At 47.0% G+C, this 20,992-nt stretch overlaps 1 protein-coding gene and 1 long non-coding RNA gene across 5 annotated transcripts in view; one reads left to right on the top strand and one right to left on the bottom strand.

Moving 5' to 3' along the window:
• Window positions 1–20,992, top strand: part of TBX1 (T-box 1) — a 166,690-nt gene that overhangs the window by 49,332 nt on the left and 96,366 nt on the right. The window lies entirely within an intron of this gene.
• On the bottom strand, window positions 4,416–11,680 carry LOC121106879. 3 transcript variants are annotated; one of them, XR_005840116.2, is made up of 3 exons: window positions 11,566–11,680; window positions 11,314–11,455; window positions 4,416–9,644 (listed from the first exon to the last, which is right to left on the bottom strand). It is a non-coding gene; the product is annotated as an uncharacterized LOC121106879 (long non-coding RNA). The 3 variants fall into 3 exon arrangements; XR_005840115.2 differs by having other exon boundaries at window positions 11,314–11,472; XR_005840117.2 differs by having other exon boundaries at window positions 4,416–8,527; window positions 9,316–9,644; window positions 11,314–11,680.

Raw genomic sequence — 20,992 nt, forward strand, 5'->3', positions numbered from 1 at the left:
CTGCGGCCCCGGTCCAGGTCTCTCTCAGGCAGCATGATAAAGGAATAAGGCTGCAAGTGGGATCACGTTTCCCTTCACTCTTTGTGCGTATGTGTGTGTGTCTTTGTTTTTGTGAGCTGTAGCTCAGGGGGGCTCATAAATCTTGGAGACGACTGCATTTTTTTTCTCTCCTCCTGTATGACTGATGGTGCGAATTTATGTGTGGTATTTCTCTCCCCCAGCTTCATTCTGTTAAAATGAGACAGGAGGCCAGTAAATCTGCAGTGGGAGCTGTGCAGGGCTGAGGCTCCTCACCCCCTCCTCCTAGCAGCCCGAGGGCCAGTTGTTCCTAAAAGATAATGATTTTGGGTTTTCAGCTGGGGCTGGGGTGGCAGTTGCTTGTTTTGCAGCAGGAGTGTGCTTTACCCCTGTGTTTCAGCACGAGGCAGCACTGATGAGAAAGGTGCTATCAGAGATGTACTTGTCCAAGCTGGCATCCAGTGTGGAGGTGAAGAAAATCTTTAGGAGTGAATCAGGAGGTATCCTAGCTCAGAAAGCCAGCAGCAGCTCTGTTCACACTGTGCTTCGCCTTCACCCTACTGATGTACTGAGATGTGCCCAAGGACAGTCCATCACCATTTGCCTCTTCCAACTGCAGTAATAGAGCTTAGGAAAAGAGTTTCAGTGTTTGAAAAGTTGTGTTACAGGAGGCAGCAGGAGGTGTAAAAACTCTTCTAAAGCAATTCTGCTTCTAATTCCTGACATACTGAGGACACTTTTCTGCTGAGATCTCAGGAAGCAGATGGGCCTGGCTGTTCCCAGCCTGTGGTTTCCTCTCTGCTTTACCTGTTTCTGCGTTCTTCTCAGGGAATACATGCTGCTGTTTCTATGTGCTCCAGGGTTCCTTGACCAAAGGAGTCACATGAAATCAGTGGTTTTCTAGGGCAAACTAGAAACTCCCAAACCCTGGGAGTGTTGCAGCTCACAGGAGAATGTGCATTGTCCTGCTGCTGAAGTAAATGCCCGGTTCCTGCTGTTGGAGGAGAGTCAGAGGGGTCAGCCCTGTGAGCAGATAGTGAGTGAGCAGCCAGCTAAGGCAGTGGGAGTATGGCTGATGTGCAACAAATTAAGGGACTGGCAAAGCTCTGGAGATCTGCCAGACCAGCACTTGGGAAACAGCATCTCACTTACTCTAACTGAGAAGGCATTAAAAGTTCCCCTTACAGCTCTGGCTGGGGCTTGCTGTACTTTCATTCTGCTGTAGTATCTGAGTGAGTAATATCAAATGCTTATTCCTTCCATAAACCATTTAATTCCAGTAATGCAATACTTCTTTCCACACACAGCCTTGCTGCCTAGCTTTTTTATGCCTCTTCAGCTGCCTGGCATTAGCCTCCACCTAAGCAGAGTAATCCACACCCTCCCCCATACAGAGGAGCTCCTGCTCCAACCTGAGCCTAAGGAAACCTTCAGTATCAAAATTCACAGACGTGCCTCTGATTTGTATATAATGACATGAAAATTAAATGCACTATATTGGACTAAACAGTGTTTAAAACATTTGGATGATTACGGGTATTATTTACTACTCTAATATGTATGCGCCTAGCTACTAGACCTGGAAAATGTTTTTAACAATCAACTAGTCTTTTGCTAATATGCAGTAAGCATTTTAATACAATTACACTGAAAGTTGAAGAGCTGAGGCTGGCAGGTAACTGCATTTCATGTTGTCATGGTTTTATGGTTTTTGTTATTGGTGTTGTACATCATAACATCATGTAGTGCACTGGGAGTTAAGAGGTAATGCACCAGTTCTGTGGATCGTTGTTAGGTCCAGGTACACCTGTGTCAGAAGAGAAGAAGAGCTACATATCCCTGAGGTCTTTTCGTGGCTCTGTTTCTGTTTTCTGTTCATAGGGAAAGATAAAACTGTTCACAGGTCACAAGATGCCCCTTTCTTTTACTGCTCATCACTGCAGTGTGTGCTCCCTCGCCGTCTGCCTTCAGCATTAGAGTAAGGCCTTTGGTTTTGGACACTCTCTCTCTCATTTATTTGCTTTACTATCTTCAGTTCTAATTATATTGCCTTATGTTGCATTATCTCGCATTCCGCTATCCTATTTTGTGAATTAGTTTTCTATTTTAGCTCGTTGCCACTGTTTAGTGTTCAGGCCCATCTTCCTACTCCCCTTGCTCCCATCTCAGGGCATGGGTCCGTTGGTCCCCCTGGCCCATTTGGTCACGGAACTGGGCCGAACCAGGCCAGAAGCATAGACACACCTTTAGCATTTCCACATCTATGGAGAGGCATTACCAAAGGCGAAAGAATTCAGGGACCTGACCAATGAAAGTTTAATTTTCATTGTGCAGTTTTCCCCCATGGTTTCTAACATCTTTATCAGATTGAGTTGTCTTTTCCCTGCTCTCTAAGTACCAGAAGCAGTACAAAATGAGCAGGATTAGTAATGTTTGCTGGAAGGTTGCTGGCACTTTGCTTTGTATGTTCCTGGAGGAGTTCGGCCATAGCAGTTTGGGCACTGGTGAGCTCTGACCTGAGAGACAGAATAATCATGTCAGGTCTCACCTCTACCTGAAGGGAAAACCACATCACATGGCCCAGTTTAATCAGTTTAAAATGTTTTAAAACCAATCTGGTTTTAGCTAAGCTTATTAAACACCGTCCATGTACTTCATTTGCAGCACAGCAGAGTTTTTCAGAGCCTGCAGAATTGGAAGTGTGCATACTGTGTCTCCTGGGTCGTACACATATGGCACTTTCCACACACGCACACTTTGGAGCTGTCTGCATGACCAGAGCTGGCTCCAGCCTGCTCAGGAGCACAACCAAGGGCTCATCGCTCCCCCCTAACTGCACTCAGCCCTTGGCTAACCTGCCCACACAGGGACAGCTATACCTGGGCGCAGCTGAGTGGGACAAAGGCATGTGTGTGTGCCTGGAAAAGCTGGCCTGGGGCACAGGTGGTTGTCAGGGTCTATCAGGAGCTCAGGTAACACTGCATGAGTTTGTTGGGTTCGTTCTGGTCCTTCTTGTTTGGCAATAATGTCGGTTAGAGGCTGAAACCTCCAAAACCTAGCACCTCTGTCCTGCTGGTTGGTGCTTTGTGCCTTTCATTAGAGCGTTAATCAAAACAGATTAAACAAACATGAAAATGAAATGTGGATGATGGCCTCTCAGAGATTTGCCTCTGTATGAACCATGTGCTGTCTCTATAAAGTCCAGAGATCAGGCCCTAGCCTTGGCTCTCCCCTGGGTCTGTTCCTGGGTTGTGCTCTGTCCCTTAACCCTCTGGCTGATGTTTTAAAAGGCAGTTAATGGCCAACTGCAACTAAACATCCTGGGTGATGGGATCCCCTGAGCAGCTTTCAACTCCTGGACCTTGAAAGCATGAGGACAGCAGTGCTCCCTGGACAGGCCAAGCTGAGTGACCACAGCTGAGCTTTGTTATCATTCCAGAGTGTGAGGTTCACCTACCCAAAGCAGTATCTGGTTGCTGGGAGGGCCATGCAGACACCCATAAATCTTTGGTGTAACTTTGATGCGTATAAGCGGCTTTGCTGACAAATTGGCACCCACCTCCCTCCCCCTCACAACGTGACTCTCACACTGCAGGCTGCTAAGAGCTATTTCAGACCCTGGAACAAATGAAGTATTTGTCTCTCCCTTGCCCTGGCGGTTGCCTCAACACCATCGTTTTCCCTCCCCCCCAATCGTGTGCTTCAGTACAGAAGCCCCAAGCCAGCAGCAGCAGCTGCAAAGGGTGGGAGCAGGCTGGGTGAGTGCCACGTCCATCCAGCCACCCTTTGCATCACTGAGTGCTGGCCCAGCCACCCTTCCTCTCCCCACTCCCCGCTGTCTTGCAGCCAGTTACTGCTGCTTCAAGTTGGCCCCAGATTTCTCCCCTTCTTGCCATCATTCCCCATTAACAAACCCTCCATTTTTAATGCCACATGGTACAGAAATGTCATGATGCTCTTTGGATCTCTTTCCATCTACACTCACCTGGAGTCGGGGCACCCAGGAACTATCCTATGCCAGGAGGAGGAGGTATGTTGGTAAAGGGCCCTAGGAACTATCAAGTGTACTGGTGTGAGGTGTGTGCATGGGTAACAGAGGCACGGGGGAAAGAGGAGATGATACACAGTCACTGTGCTGCATCCATTGCCGAACACTGATTGCTGTATAGGATGCAGAGCAGTGACTGCAGAGACTGATTTTCTTTGAAGCCTATGCTTTGGCAATATATTTTTCCTTTTACTGTGCCAAAATGCTCTTAGACACACATCTGTCTCAAAAACAACAAACTCTCCTTCCATTAGCTCAGTTAAAGCTTTTCTGCAAGCTTTCAATTATGAAGAGACAAGGAAAACCAGAGAAGGAGAATGAGCCCAGGACAATCAGACATGTGGTTGTTGTGACAAAAACGTAAATTGAATTTGAGTCAAGAAATGTGAGACATTTAGAACAATACAGTTATTACTTAGTGGAATAGCTGCCTGACAAGCAGGTAAGACCAGTATAATCCTCGATCATTATGTAAAGCAGACACAAAACAAGAGCAAAGAAAATACAGAGCAGGCTCTTTGCTTGACAATTTAAATCCTAAAGGTACAATAGCTATACAGAGCAGAATCAAACGCACAGCAACAGCCATGAATGAGTGTACAATAATTCTCGCCGTGGGATATGGATATGCCTAATACCAGCCAGTGCTAATGTGGGTGAGGCCACGAAACACACTTTCCAGTGTACCCGTGCTCCTTTTGTTACTGTGTGCCATCAGCTGAAGCTCTGGCAGCAATGGGCCAAACGAAACCTTGCAGAGACAAATGGGAGTGGGCAGTCTTGCAAGAATCGAGGAGTTTTCACAAAAGAAACGCCGCACGTCTGCCAGGTTCTCACTAGGGAATGCCAGGCTAACTCACAGCCTCGTATGTCTCAGGTAGGGTGATTTCTGCACTTGCCAGTAATTTTAAGCCTCACATATGTGGCTAGCTGTCTTTGTCTTCCAAGTACCTGCTTGTACAATGGGAATTACCTGTTGTGTTATGACAGACAGGTGATTAACATGAGAAAGACAAGTTGGATCTGGTGCTGAGCTCTCTAGTTTCTCCCTTGTGTGCCCTTAGATCTGTTTCCTCAGAAGCAAAAGGAATAGTCTGTGCTCCTGATTACTCCCAGAAAAACATGGCTGTTGGAGTTTGATCCAATCAGACTGTGAATTCTTGATTGTTGCTACAGCTCTCTTGCAGAAAAACTGAAGTTTCCATGGGGGTCAATGTGATACAAACAGTAACAGTGCATTCATCAGCTCTGGCCACCCATTTTGTGGCACATTTGCAACCAGAAAGAGTGAGCTTGGATTTGTACACTGTGCAAATGATGTGCCTTGGTAATGTACCTTCTTCCACAGTGCTCCCATACACGAAGACCTTGCACTATCCCATCTGGCAGCAGTCTTCAGTTCAGGCCCAAATGAATATCCTGGACAGCTACAATCCTGTGAGCAAGGATGCACACATCTCTGGCTGTCAGGCAACTTGAAAGCAGTCTTTCAGATGTGACTTGGTGTTCCTTCTGGCCAACCCAGCACTGTAACAGCGCTTCCCTTGCCGTAAAACTGGCTTTTCTTTATCTACGCTGCACACATACAAAGTGCAGCCGTGCTGCTGAGCGCATGGTGAAAGACACGGCAGTCACTGAGGATTAAGGGTTATGTTCTCACTCAAGCTGTGCAGCTCTCCAGTAACTAGCTCTGTTTAACATTGTTTTCACTTTGCACGTGTGCCTTGTCCTACTTCAGATTGCCCAATAAATCACATACTCATCTGTCTCCAACAATGCAATGAAATGTAACTGATAATACCTCTTTCCTCTGAATGAAATATAATTCATGAGTCAGAAGATCATTTAAGTACATGCTTAGCTTCTCTATACAAGGATTTTGGCTTCTGTGTTGGGTAAGGATGCTTTTCTGAACCAAATGTTAAATTGGACTCTTTTGCTGTCCTTTGAATTATTTTCCTATTCAGATAATTTCTACAAAGACACATGCCTTAGTGAATCCACTATTTATGTATTTATTTGATTGATTATTTAATTATTTAACTATTTATTTTGAGCTCTTATTGTAGATCCATTGGTACATCCTAGCTTTTAGGACTTCTTCAGATTTTTTCTTCTTACAATGATGGTCGGCGTTGCACTTTCTAACCGAGAATCTCCAGTGACATTCACTCAACTGTTCAGTAAGCCAAGAAATCATCCCAGGTGTACGTGACAGCACGTGTCATATCTTTTGTAAGCTCGGCTAGGAAGCAGAAGAAAAGAAATTGAAGATTCAGATAGGAAGCAGTTGCGGGATGGGACCAGTGGGCTGATGTCCCACCGCCCAAGTAGCAGCACTCTGCTACTCCCTGCGGGGCCCACCGGCAGTGGCACCTGTATGGCACGGCTGCCGACCTGCCTCAGCCCTCAGCCCACGTCTCCCTGCCTGGACCGTGTGGGACACAGTGATGGAGCTGCCATTCACCATGAAAAACAAACAACAGGCTGTGGGAATAGGAACAGCTTCCTTTTCCCTCCAGCCCTGTCAGGCCATGTTGGTGCCGGCCGCGCTGAGCACTGGGGCAGCGAGCAATCCTGCAGCAGCCCAGGGTGGATCGGGAAGTGTGGCAGGGCAAGGTCACCTCCTGACCTCCGGTCCGGCCAAGAATGCAGCTTGCTGCCAGGCTCTAGGGAAGGCTTTGCTTCTTTCCACAGCTTGAGAGTCCCATGGTTTCTGATGGAAAGAAGTTCACAGCACAATTTTTATGTTATTTTCTCAAAATAATTTTTAGAAGGGTAGACACCAATGACATGGTGTAATCGCTGGAGAGCTGTGGAGAGAGGCTGTTCACTCAGTGTGTATATGGGGGCAGAATACTGTGATGAGTATCTGGTGATGCCATAAGAAGCACTGAGGTTCATTCTCTGCATGACATGACCGTAAGCTTTCAAAATAGAATGCTGTAACAGAGAGGAAAATCTACAAAATACTTTTAAATGCCACAAATCTCTCTCTCACAAAAGATAAACAGAAAATAAAATCAACAAACAAACATATGATCCAATTCTTCATTAAAACTGTATGATCCCATTGCCACAGAAATTCTGTAAGTAAAAGATTAGGTAAGATTAGGGTGCATCTCCTGCCGTGGGTTGGTGCCATCTTGCCTCTTGTTCTTTGGACTGTCAGACCTGGCTGCTCTAAGGGGAAAGGAGGGAGCAGCTCAGCTCTCTCTGATCATATTTTTAATATTACTGTAAATCTGCCCATTGCAAAGCTATGTGCAGACATGACAAACTGTCACTGTTCCTTATCCGGAGGTGGGGAAGCTGAGATGTTTGTCACGGCCTGTGTGGGATCACATAAGTGCTCCGTCAGGGGTACAGCCCAGGTCCCCACAGTTCTCCCGTCTTCCCAGCTGAAGCCAGTTTTGCTGCTACTGGAGGAAACAGGGATGTGTGCTTTGGAAACGATGGTTTGTTTTTCCTTAGTGAACCTACTACCAATCTCAGCAGCAGGAAAACTCTGTGGTGAAGCCGTTCTTCCCAGTGTCTCCCTATATCCCCGTTCTTCACCTCTTACTGTTAGGAGGCAGTGACAAGTGAAGGACCTAACTCCTTTCTCAGCGCTAAACTCTTCCTTCTAGGTCAGTATCTGACACTGTGTCACAGGTACAGAACAGCGTGGTCAGCAAGCACTGTGGGAGTGTCCGCCACTCTGAACGCTTTTCTCTGCAGAAATACCCATGGCCAAGAGGCAAACAAGCTGTTTGCTCATGTCCACTTCAGCAATTTGCCAGTGTGTGATGAAGAAGCCACCTCTGTTCAAATTTAAGTACCAGTTAGTTAGAAACAAAAGTCATATTTCCCATATTAATTGATGTACTTTGGACTTAAACATCCTGAATTTCAGGATGCTTTTTTCCTAGCAGAGTGAAAAGCTAATCCAACTTGCTGCCAGTGTTTTCTTGACATTCTTCTCAATGCTGGTATTATATTTCCTCCCAGGCTGTTGAAAACAAATAGTGAAAAGCTTGTTGAACCCACAGCACAAGAATGCATCTTCCCAGGAAACATCCAAAACCACCCCAAATCAAAAGGCTTCCTTGTAAAAGTTATGTTTGTGTTCTGCCTTTGAAGTTGTTTCAGGCTATTTAATGCATCCTGCACTGATTTTTGTTAGCATTATTGCAGCTCACAATATCATAAAGAACTCATTGTGACGCCTTATAGAAACAGAGATGAGGATAAGGGGTACATTGCTGCTGCTACGTTGTCCTGCTGTTGTCTGCTCCATGCCAGAAAGTGTTGTGTGACATCTGCATGAGTTTCCCTTTGCCAGGTGCTACCTGATACTGGTGCTCACGCCATTCCCACCTCAGCTGCAGGAGCTTAAAGGGCCACGTCAGCGATTCTGAGTTATTTGGGTTTGCTGCGTCCAGGAAGAGGGAGTGGTTCCACATTAAACATCAAGGCAGCCTGTTAATAGGAATATACTTAATCTGCATCAAACACAGTTCAGCTCTTGATTACAAAATTGGAAGCACAGTTACAAAAGAAATGCTTAAATGAGAAAATTCAGAGTGAGAACACAGCAGAGCCCTAGCAGTGGCACAGCATGACATGCAGCTATGGCAGGGGAAGCCCCATTGGCATGGAGCTCCACCTCCAGGGTGCTGCACCCAGAGCTTTGGGTTCTCCTATATTATTCTCATGCCAAAGGATTACCAGCAATGTCGTGCCCAAATGACCCATCAGAGTAGCCATCTCCACCCACAGACATTTATTTTTACTGATGAATTCAATGACAATTGCTAAATTAGCTGCTTTGATGAGTGCTGCCTATTTGTGAAGACGTACGTGAAACTGCTCACGTTGGTTTGGAGTTTGACAATAACCTTGCTCACCCTAAGCTTGTCCTTGGTTTGCTGTCTAGGAGATTAACCCCATATTCTCCCTGGACAACATGATGAATTCTCGTGACATTTTGCACTTCGGTTTTATTCGTGCACTTCAGTGCCCTGGAGTCACTGTAGCACGATCCCCTCTGCCTTCTCACTGCTCTGGGCCCTGCTCTCTGCCTGCAGCAGCCAGGGCTCTATTGTTGCTCTAATTTGAGATCTACTAAACGTCAAATTTAACACAGATGGTTCTGAAACCAAACAGTGTCCCAGCACCCTTCACCATGGTCTGGGCCATCAGCAACAGGACATTCCTGGCTCCCACGGAAGTTAGGCACAGGTGATCTTCCCCATCTTCAGACTTACAGCTGGGATGGCTGAGTCAGGAGCCCCATCCTGCATGGGAACAGACGAGCGCCTTCAGATTTAGCATCGCGAAGTGCTCAGTTACTCTTTGAATGTCTCAGTGTCACTCTCCGGACTAATGATGGTGATGGGAACGGTTGCGTGGGGTGGATCGCAGCTTTGATCCTCCGCTGGAGATGAGGAAGTGCTGTCCCTGCGCTGGGCTGGGTGCGATGCGCTGGTAGGCACAGCCCTGAACTTTGGGAAAGTTCATAGCTGAACTGTGCATCCGTAGCCAAGCTGTCCTGCCCGGACGTGCTCCGGGAGAGTTTGGTCAGCGCCTGTAGGGCCTGCGGGGGGGTGGGGAGCTCTTGAATAAAATGATGATGATTAATTATTATTTCATAATGAGGGATTATCACAGGCTTTGTAGTTAAGGAACACAGTACTTAGCGATTCTGTGCTGTGGCACTGTGCATGTTCAAAGCGCTGTACAAACAGCAACTGAATTACTAAAATGAAGAGATTATTTACTAGCCCGTGCCTCTGCGTTTCTCAGGGAAGGGTGGGGAGTGTTTAGAAATTTGTCCTCGACAGTGGTGTGCAGTCTCATTCCAGGACTGTGGCTCACGTTGCCAGGCCTGTGATGGCTTTTATATTTGGGAGGGCGTAGTTAGGAAAGTAAAGTTAATAGCCTGTGCTTGCTGTGTATAAGTGCTCTGCAGCCTTCCCCCTCCTGCTCTGCCATGGATGACTGGGTGTAGAGCTCACGCTCTTTGGCCTGAGCCATGTAAGAGGTCAGCCTGGCCCTAAACGCTGTGACCCTCCCACCATATTGTGACCTCGCACGGCCCATTTGCTCTGTCTTGCAGAAACACCCTGTGCTGCCAAGTGCTGTCAGATTAGCTCCAGTGAAAAAGCTTGGTCCCCATCTCTGTGTTGCATTGTCTCTTCTGCAAAAGACTTCTCTACAACTTGCAAGAAGTTCATCTTTACAGATTTCACTATTATTATTCCCATTTTTATGCTGTATTGCTTTGTGTTCCTGGTTTTCTTGGAAGGAGATTTGGGCCCTTTATAAAAATTATTTACCCACAGCCTTGCTTGCTATAGCAGCAACATCTTTCCTTTTTAAATAGGAAAACCTTAATGGGGAAGATCTTTAGGACGCTCCATGAAATAACCCTACTTCATTGCTATAGCTATGAGTAGCTTTATTTCATCAGCGGGTCCCATATTAGCAATTTTTGTTTGTGCAGACATCCTTTTTCTCAGCCATGCCAGTCTACAATCCATTAATGGAACAGAGATTTCTAAATCTACAGTTCATTTGTTTCTAAATCTGTGAGCAATAAGGAAACTTTATTCCACCTGCTGTTTGCGTTTCCTGTCTTTGAAGTGTTTGAGTCAATTCAGAAAAGCAGCGTTTAGCCCTGGTGGATGTGGAAAAGCTTGTAAGGCGACAGAGCATGTTGACTCTTCATTTATGGTTTCTTTCACATCAGCTGCTGGGGGTTCAGCACAGAGTGCAGAGACAGAGAGAACAAGCTCTTACGGAATCACACAGTGGCCCGGGTTGGAAGGGACCTCGAGGATCATGAATCTCCAACCCCCCGCCACAGGCAGGGCCACCAGCTTCCACATTTCATGCCAGCCCAGGCTGCCCAGGGCCTCATCCAGCCTGGCCCTGAACACCTCCAGGGATGGACGGGGCATCCACAGCCTCTCTGGGCAGCCGTTCCAGCACCTCACCACTCTCATAGTAAAGAAAGCTCTCCAGGACCTCTGCAAGGCTAGGTCAGAAGAGACAAGACACAAGTCACCCGGGTTACTCAGAACAGACTCACAGAGGAAGAAGCTAGTCATGGCTAGAAAGTCCATTGCTAACAAGCCACCCCTTTTCTCTCTTCCTCCTAGACATCACCTCCTCCAAAATCCAGCAAACACTAAAATATACAAGCCATCACAGAACTGAACAGTGAATTACTTTCTTCAGCCCCTTCTCTTGTAACAGTTTACCTCTTACATGATACTCCATTCTCCGTGGATGCTTTCAGAGGGACTGATTTTCTGCTCTGCGCTCCTCTTCAATGGGCACTGAGCTGAAGTATTATTTCCAGGTCTGCCAGATGCACCCAGCTATGGTGAGCAGGAGATCACACTGCAGGGATACCCAAACTGGTTGGGTATAAACCAGCTTGGATTTTGATGCAATCTGGTTGCATTAGCCCAATAAATCTGAGGGGATAGTAGCATGCATGCGGTGCTCACCTCATCCAATAGCATTTCACAACATTAGAGGTGCTGGTCTGTGCTGAGACTGAACTTGCAGCTTGGGTCTCTGATCTCCAGCATCTCTCCACAGCTTGGATGCTTCCTGTTTCTCTCTGTAAATCTTCCATGCCTTAAATTATCTTTGGTGAGCTGTATTGCCACACCTTTATTACGTGAGCTTCTGTGGGGAGCAAGGTCCATCTCTATGCAGAGGCTGCAGTAGCTCCTCAAATCACGATACGTCTGGCTGGGCTTGCACCTTTTAACATTACATCAGTTTGTAATCAGGATTTTGTTTTGTGTTGACACAGAAGTCGAGGCATTAACATAAAAGCATTGCCATTATCTCCTACTTAATCCTGACAGTAATTGCTCACCAAAAAGTTATTTCAGTGACCCTGTTGAGGAGATTTGGTTAGCAATTAAAAGTATTTTGTTGGTGGTTTTTTGTTCTGTTTTCACACAGCAAAAGGTGCTTTTAAGTTCCAGAACTGCTGCAATCCAGTGAAAATGCAGGATCATGGTTGGAACATATAATCAAATGAATTTTTAAAAATCTTCTGCACTTGGCTGATAAGTGAACGTATTAATTGCTCACTAGTAAGCCTAATTGCTGTTCTAAGAGCACTTCAAACCACAGCTCTCACCTGCCTGCTGCAGCAAGAAGTGGAGTGCTATGATGCAAAGGCTGCATGGCTGTTGGAGCTCCAATGAGATGTAAGGAGAAGCCCCATCCATATTTTTTGTGGTGTACTTTCAGACACTGATTCCATCTGCTCCTGGGCTTATCAGAAGATTTCACTCTGTTCAAACTCCAAACCTGCTGGGCAAAGAAAGGCGAGGTTATTCCTGAGCCCTGGGTCTGACTGCAACAGTGCCAAGTTGTTTCAGCCACAGAGAGCTGGGAAAAAAAAACCAACACAAAACAAACAACAAAAACCCAGTAGAGTAATGGTTTTACTTCTGTTTTCTAGACCGGACCGCTCCTTACAGTACCACCATGCTGTGAGTTTGGGCAAGTCCCACGTGCCTCAGTTTCCCCATCAATCACTGTGAGAGTGTACGAAGAAAAATCACTTTATAAGTACTCGTTATTTGTTAAACGTAATCAGAATGTAGCAGAGGGACTGGAAGATTTATGTAGCTGTAGGAAAGTAAAAGGCATCGTGGTTCCAGCACAGAAACGTACCATTTCTAATTCTAAGGGAAGATTCTGACCCTCTCTGTAAACACCGTGGAGAATTGTGTTGCAGACAAGGTAGGCTTGGGCGTCAGTGTGAGATTACCTACCTGTGTACCAGTATCGCTGGGGAAGTGTGCTTCTCGCTCTTGTATAGACTTGATAATCTATGAAAAGTAAGAGGAAAATATGAGAAACATAAACGTGGTCCTGTGGCTGGTGATAATTATTATTTTGTTTTGATTTATCGCTCACAGGAATTTTTTTATGGGAGCCTCACAGGCATAATTCTTTCTCGTACATAGTTTGTTTTTGCCAAGACGGCAGGACGGGATATTTAGCGGAATCTGTCTGATGGGTGGGTGGAGAATGGAGTGGATTTGGACTTGTGCCAAACACTGGGAAGGCAAAAGAATGAAAAGAACCCAGCTTGCTGCAATCCTATATTGCTCTTTATCTTGGGAAGGGGTATTTGCCTGAAGTGGCACTCCTAAGTCATGGTGTGATTGCAGCACTGATAGCGGTCTGTACTCCCACTCTGCTGCAGCTTCAAAGGGCTCTTCATCATTTGCATGATTGTGAAAGCCACAGAGACCAAGAAGCTTGTAGTGGGCCAAAAAATGGACATTTAGAAATAGTCTTCCATTTGGCATCTGAGCCTTTTGGATACTTTAAGTTGTGCTTTTTTAAGTGTTTCCCAGTAACCAAAACAAGCAGCCAGGTATCTGCTGTTCTGCTCCCTCAGTCTGGCGGCTGAGATTAGGGGCTGAAGCAAACAGACGTGGTGGTCACAGCAGAACCACGAGGGCTGTCAGCACACTGCAGCATGACAGAAGTGCCCGTGGAGGTTTTCAAAGCAGCACTGCCAGGTGCCAAGTGTTTGGGATGGACTGCTTCTTACTTTGGCTATTGAGACGAGTTTTAAACTTCCGGGAGTTGTTTTGAAAGCGGTGCTCCTGCATTTTAGCAGTGCGTGCCAGCTGCCGAGGGCTGTCCCTCTGCCAGTGACGACTCAGCTTTCCAACCACACTGTTGTGGCTATCATTTCTCACCTTGAAATGATTTTAATCCTGCATATGAGGTGCATAGGCAGTTATGGGATTCATGTATGCAAGAGCATTGTGAGGCCTGCCCTTACTTGCAAAACCACAAGAAAAAGTGTATGTTTTGCTCATCTGCTCTCTGATACCACAGTGACCTTAAATCACTGGAAAATGAACATGTTCGTTATCACTGCTGATCCATCCTTTCTCCTGAAGTGAAATCTGTTTGCTGGAATGAGCTCAGTTCTGTAGACACAGCCAAGCTTGTGCGTGGGCTTAAGGAAAAATCAAGTATATCAGACAAAATAAGGAAACAAAGCACTGACTAAATGTTTTTGTTGCTTTTATAGTGGTTATGTTATCCTTATAATTTTAGCATACGGAATGTTCACACTTGATTTCTATATGCATTCCTGAAAAATGTAGGTGAAAGAGAACAAGGACCACATAGCTCTTATTTCATGAGGTTTTGCCAGTAATTGCAATAGTAAACTCCTCTCATCAGTATGCCAGCAAATCCTTCCCATGGTTTCCATCTCAGAGCTGCTCTTTCTGAAGCTAATGCATTTCAGGAGGCTGCAAGAGGCGTTTCCTTCCCTGAGAGCCAACAGGAGTTCCATTTGGAAAGTGCATTGCCCAGAAGCACGAGCAGCACCATCAGCTTGCAGGCAGGAGCAGGCGTGCTCAACACATCACCTCTGCACGCAAACACCTCCTCCAGGCACAGCATGTTTAACTTCGGTAGGGATTTCCACTCTGACTGACAGCTAAAGGCCACAGCCCTGGAGGTGCTGAGCACCCCACCACTCTGCTCCTCGGTGAGGTGGGAAGGTGTTGGGCACGCTCCAGGCTGAGCCCTGAGGAACGCGTTTTCAGAGGTTTGCAGTGCTGGAGGGGTATGGACATTTCTGAGAGCGTGGCTGTTCAATGCATATTAATGAACTACCCTGCAGGAAATGAATCACATGTTGAGGCTGTTTGTAGCTTCTGTAGAATTTCCTCCATTGCTCCCATTAGAGGCTGAGGCCTGAGTCTGCAGAGCTCATGCACACCTGACCCCAAAGTGAGCTTTACCTTCATAAAAATAGTTTTGCTGAGGGATTGGTGTCTTGGGATGGTCCCGGAGTTCCTCTGGGGCTTTGAAAAGGGATTATCGCATGACGGGAAGCATTCTAGCACTGTACTGACTGGTGCTGGGATCTGCTTACGGGGCAATATTTGGGATTAACTCCACACATTTAAAAACAAGTGAGGGTGGGGGACAGGGCAGAGTGCAGGAAGATCACAGATTTTTTCCAAGTGGAAAGACGTGAAGCATTTAGGCAGTTCAGTCCATCTGTTTTACCAAACCAGATTCTGAGACGTGACTTGGTTACATACAGTACCTGAGCACCTTTTGAGAAGGAAAATACCAGGTACTAAAGGCTGCTTAATCTAGAGCAGAAAGGCAGAACAAGAATTAACATCTGGAAGCTGAGATCAAATAAATACAAAATTAGATTTTTTTCTTTTTACCAGTGAGAATAATTAGTCATTAGAATCAGGCTATGTGTACAGTTTTGCTTTTCTTTGTCTTCAAATCAAGAGGTTGCTTTTCTGGAAGACAAGCGGTGGCCAAGCACGTGGTATTGCACTCTGCCCCGAGGTGCCCAGGTGAAACATGCTGGGGTAGGGAATGGTTCAGGTTGTACTCTCTGATTCTCTGAAACTTTCTGGCTCTATAAAATCGCCATGTTCTGAAACATCTCAGTGTTCCACAGCTGTATTGCAAGTACAGCGCACGGATTTTGGGTGGGAAGAAATGCTGCTGAGTACCATACGAGAGCTCAGAGCACTGAAGTGAAAGCTGGCACGGCTCTGCCTTGCTGAGATGGGAAGGCACATGCACAGCTGTACATGCTCACAAATTCCTGGTGATTCTGCAGAGGTCAGTCCTTCACTCAAAAATGTGTTTCTGATTACATTCTGCTCCCTTGCAGATAACGACGCAGTCAGTGACAAATCTAGGAGAAGACAGGCTTTCTGAGCAACTACCATGCATTTGCCTTCCACTGGGCTGACACAGCTCATCTGGTTTAACTTCTGCATGGCAGCCGGGTGCCAATCAACCCTGTCGCAGCTTTCCTTGGAGAGGGCAGATCTCCTCCAAAACAGTATGGCTGCTCCTTCACTGAAAGGATCAGCTCTTCTCTCAGTAATACAATTACTTTTAATGACTGATATCTGGGTCAGACAGATAGAACTCTTTGACAAAGGAGCAATGCTTTTCCTCTGCAGCCAAATCACGTACTGTACTGTGCAGTACTAAACGAAATGGCTCATGAAAAATGATAAAGCGTGGCTTTATCTCAGAGATCTCCATCTGATATTTTATAAAGCATGTCTAGGCCCTCTTAAATGGGGCAGAAAGGCTTGGCAACAACACGTAAAAAATGCAGCTGGGCCCACTGAGCCTTTTACCCTCTTTTCTGGGAGAAAACTCCTGTCTTGGACAGCTGTAGAAGGAGGAATGGATGATCCAGCAATTAAGACCCTGCTTGAGGAATTGTGTGACCTGGATTCGACAGGTCAGATCTTCTGTCTGGCTCTGGGCCGGCTGCTGTGATTTGTTATACCCCCATTTTGATGTTGTAAAATTGGGACAGCAGGATTAATTTGTCTTGCAGAGGGGGAAAGGTGATTGAGGGTGCTGGGTTATAAAATAGAAAAACTGAAGGGTTCCTGGGAAAGTAATGCTGCAGCCTCTGCTCCAGAAGGCTACTGTGTCCAAAACCCAGCCAGCGCAGGGCAGCAGCCCCATTACAAGGCTGGCTAAAGGCATTCAGGAGGAGGTCTCTGCAGAGCCCTGCACGGCATGCGTGCAGAACCAAGCCACTAAGGCTGGCAAGGCTGGTGCCAGGTTTGTAGCTTACCCACCAGGCCAATAGGTCTGGGACAAGTGCAGTGCCCAGGAGCCTTGCGGCTCCGAATGGAGGGCAGGCAGACTGGCTGCCAAGATCCAGAGCCGCACTCATTTCCAGTGCATGTTTCAAAATGTTTTGGGTTTGCACTTAATCCAAAAGGTAACATCCAAAACCTCCACAGAGGAACATTAGCATTCCTGTGCTGCTTTTCTAGATTCTGATCAGCTCTCAATTACTGTCTCCGTTTTATAGCACTCGTTCTCTTACTTTTTTTCCATCACAACCAATTTTTTCTGGAGTCCAGCCTCAAAAAGTTGACAGTTTTGTTCTAATTACAGGTGATTGTGAGCCAAAACCTCAGATATTAACATGTGTGAGTGAGTGGGAAAGTCAGCAAGGAAAGCAGCATGCAAATTTCTTGCCTCAGTGCCTCACCCACAGGCGTGGGGCCAGCGTCAGAAACTGGGTCTGATCCTTGCTCCACACTGCCCTAAAAGTGATGCTTCAAAGCCAAGCTCCCTGCTTGGTCCCAGGCCACAGTATGACCACCTGTTTGCCTGCAGCTTGCACCTGAGAAAAAAAGCACTTTGAAAGTAAGCCCTTAGATAACCCAATGTCGGGTTATACCAGCATTAAAGGTATAGAGGCAGAGGAGAGGCTGCAGAGAAGGAGAGACGGAAAGTCTCCTATGGACAGAGCAAACTGTGAGCTGAAGCCGTGTGGGATCAGGTCACAAAAACATCCCATATCAATCCCTACCCCTATCCCCAATCCCATCCATTCCCAGCTGTCTCATTTCCTGGTGGACTGTATTTGGGATTTTTGAATCCTAGTTTTACCTGCTGCTCCTGCTGCCTTTGGTCAGGGAGGCTGACAAAGCCCTCTGAGCCACCAGTTCCCCAGTCTCTTCCCCATAACACGACAAAAGAAGGCGGTTGAAAGCACCAGGGTTGCTGATGCCATTTTACTCTCAGCCTTCATAAGGAAAAAAAAAAAAGAATGCAGAGAACTGCATGGAGCATGTCTGTGCTGGTGACTAATGACTATTAGCGCCTTATTGCTGTCAGGTGAACTAGTAGCCAAGCCTCAGACATGTGGTCATTGTCAAGAGGAATTCTTGACTCCCCTCTTAGGAGCACCTCCTCCTCCCCTCCCCAGCCATTAATTACTTCCACCATCCTTCCAAACTGCCAAGGAGTGAGGAGCAGCAGAGCTGGAGATGAAAGGAAGCAGCGGCTGCCCTGGTTTCCAGGTCTTTCAAATAACCAGTCTGTAATAACTTCCACAGCCGAGGGAAATGGGTGAGCTGTGGGAGGAAGGTCAGCGCTGAGGGGAGGAAGGCTCTCGTGTAGCAATGATGTAGTGGCTCCTAATGGAAGAAACCTGTGGAATTAATCAAGTGCTGTGCCTCATTTGTTAATGACAGCAGGCCTGAAATGTGCACTGGCCTCTGTTGCTGGTGGGTAGGTGCAACCCTGAAAGCCCAGCCAGGCTGTCAACTTGGGAATGTGGGCTCAGAGTGATGGGCAGCCCTGGTGGCAGCGGGTGCTGAGGGTGACAGGGTGCTGGGACGGGACACGGCTGTCCGCCTGCCTCTTCTCTCCAAGCCGGCTGCAGTGCAGCACGGAACGAGGCTGGTGCTGACCTCCCATGCTTGGCTTCCAGGCTGTCATGCGTGAAGTCAGTCACGCTCAGTTTCCCCCAGATTAGTGTGGGGTATTGAGATGACATTGTTCTGGCTTGCTCGCTGCAGAAAGCAGCAGCTCTGCGGAACCAGTTAAGGCGGTTTGGGCCCAGCTTCCATCTCCTCACCCCCACGCATGCTCCAGACTTTGGCCTTGATTTCATGGGCCAGAGATGAGCAAGGATCAAAGTGGAGTAATTATTACCAGCACATGGGGCAGCTCCTCAGCCCCTTGCCTCCAGCTGCCTCTACGGGACCGAGCATACAGGCACAGCACGTGCTAGAAGAGCATCCTCCAGTGTTGTGGGGGTGGGAGGGGTGCTGGCAGCAAAACCTCCCGTAGCTTCTTGATTTATGGGAGAAATTGCCAAAGTGGTTAAAGCTTGCACATCCTGAGAGCAGCATCCAGCAGAGTTACCCAGAGCTGCTGGGCACTGCTGGACACTCCTGTGCTTGGTGCCCCTGAAGCAAACCAGCATATTTGGGCTACCTGCACCATACCCTGCCCTGCTGCTTCTCAGCTGTGTTCTTGCCTCTGGCAGTGGATTGCTGCCAGAAGCACTGGTGAGGTTGCTGGGGGCTTTCCCTGCTCCTGGCAAAGGCAGGCAGAAGAACAGGGGCCAGGCTCAGCCCCGTGATGTGCAGGTCTTCCTGCACCACGCTGCACTGTGTGCTCCTTGGACAGGGGGTGAAATTTTGGCCCTCCGTATGCCTGATGCAGTTAACATATTAGGCCTATGCAGTTCCTTAGAGAATGGCAGATGTGAATGGACAGCCAGTAATGAGTCTTCTCTAATATTATAGTCTTCCTATATATATAAAAAATAACATACAGTCTCATTATGGGAAACATATGTGTTCTTTCTACATAGGCTGGGTAGATTTCTGTTGGAAGAAATGACAGTCTGACCAAAATGCCAAGCTCCAGACCGTATCCCGTTACACCCAGGAGAGGGGCTGCGTTTTCTGAACCCAAGGCCCTTTGTAAGCTCCAGTCCCCTTCAAAGGCGTGCAGCTGCACACTGCCTGGTAGGGAAGGGTCTTCAAAATATCTGTGAGGTCACTGTCTGATCTTGGATTAGTCATTTAGCTGCCCCATACCTCAACTTCTCCTCTGGTAAAACTGAGATAATACCTATGGACGTCGCACCAGATTTTCAAGATCCAATGCTGAAAATATTATAGGGCAAAGCCAGTTATGTAAGGGTAGATTTTCTTGTGCTTGTAGGTAGTCCTGATTTCTTTTTAAGTAACGAAATTAATTGATTCGGTGGATTAAGAGTTTTCAAAAGCCAAATGATGGGAAATTACTCCTCTGAAAGATTGGTGCGTGCAGGGATTCTTTCAGAATGTGTAGCAGAAGTCCCTTAAAACTCATTTATTTGTGGCACAAACATCACTGTGTGATGCTAGCACGCTTGAAAAGCTGAAAGTGAGATTCACTGGCTTGGGTTCCTACTTCCCAGCCACACAAAATGCCACAAGGTCGATAAACATCCCTCTGAGGAAGATGGGAGGTGCTGAGCTCTGAACCATGTGAAAGTCTGGCTTTTAAAAGCCGGGCAAATGCCCTGCAGCATTCCTGTCACTGTCATTCCGCTGGGCAGGGCTGGCCAGTCCTCTGGGAGCTGTGGGCCACACACCAGCAATGGGCACCTTCAGCCCACACTGCCCGACGTGCAGCTGATGGGCTGGAAGCCTGGGTGTGCAGGTGCACCTGGGGACCTTGGGACTTGTCTTCAGGCTGACCTTGGTGTACATCGGACAGCCCAGGAATAGGGTTTGATCAACTCAGAAAAACTTCTTTGGAAAGAGGTGGATGTACCGTGTACTTTATAATCTCACGATCTTAAGCTATACTTAATCTTTAGGCAGGAAACGTGGCAAACAGCCACAGGTCCCCCCGTGCGCACAGCACGCTCCAACTGACAAACCTGACGCCCCGGGATCCTTTTATAATTGGCTGCTGTGTGCATGTGCATCTCTCAGGGAGTCCTCGTGCTTTATTTATTTTTTTTCAGCCAGCGATAAATTAAAGTCTTTAGTCCCATTAAAGTATTAAATTTTAGTTAAGTCCTTAATTAAGCCCTCCCTGCTTTAATTAAGGCATTAAGATTTAATTAAAAGTTAACATTTTGGCAAAATGAGGTGTCAGCTGATCCTACAAAATCAGAACTTCCCTGAACGCTTTCCCCACGTACCTGAGCAGGCACGCCTGCCTCCACTCACCAGTGGAGCTCCAACTACTGCACCCAGCATCGCTTTTCACCATCACCTTTTTTCACCATCGCTGGTGAAGCCCCTACGCTTGGAAGGCAAAGGCAGCATACTCCAGCTTAGCCCTGTAGTCACGTTTCACTTCAGCCTTCCATCTGCATACTCTGACTTGTCAAAACCAGCTCATCCCAGCTGTCATTGCAAAAGCACCTTTCCTTGGAGCAGAATAGAATTGGCAAAGGAGAAAACTGCATTTTTAATAGGTTGCATTTCTCCGGCACTTCTCATCCAGGGATGTCAAAGATCTCTGCAATGCTAATGACATTCTTGTGGGTCGTATGTTACTACCTGGTGTTCAAGTCAAGGAAACTGAAGTGCTCAGCTAGAGCAACCTCCC

The sequence above is a fragment of the Gallus gallus genome, chromosome 15 (genome assembly GCF_016699485.2).
Source record: "Gallus gallus isolate bGalGal1 chromosome 15, bGalGal1.mat.broiler.GRCg7b, whole genome shotgun sequence".
Taxonomy (NCBI): Eukaryota; Metazoa; Chordata; class Aves; order Galliformes; family Phasianidae; genus Gallus; species Gallus gallus.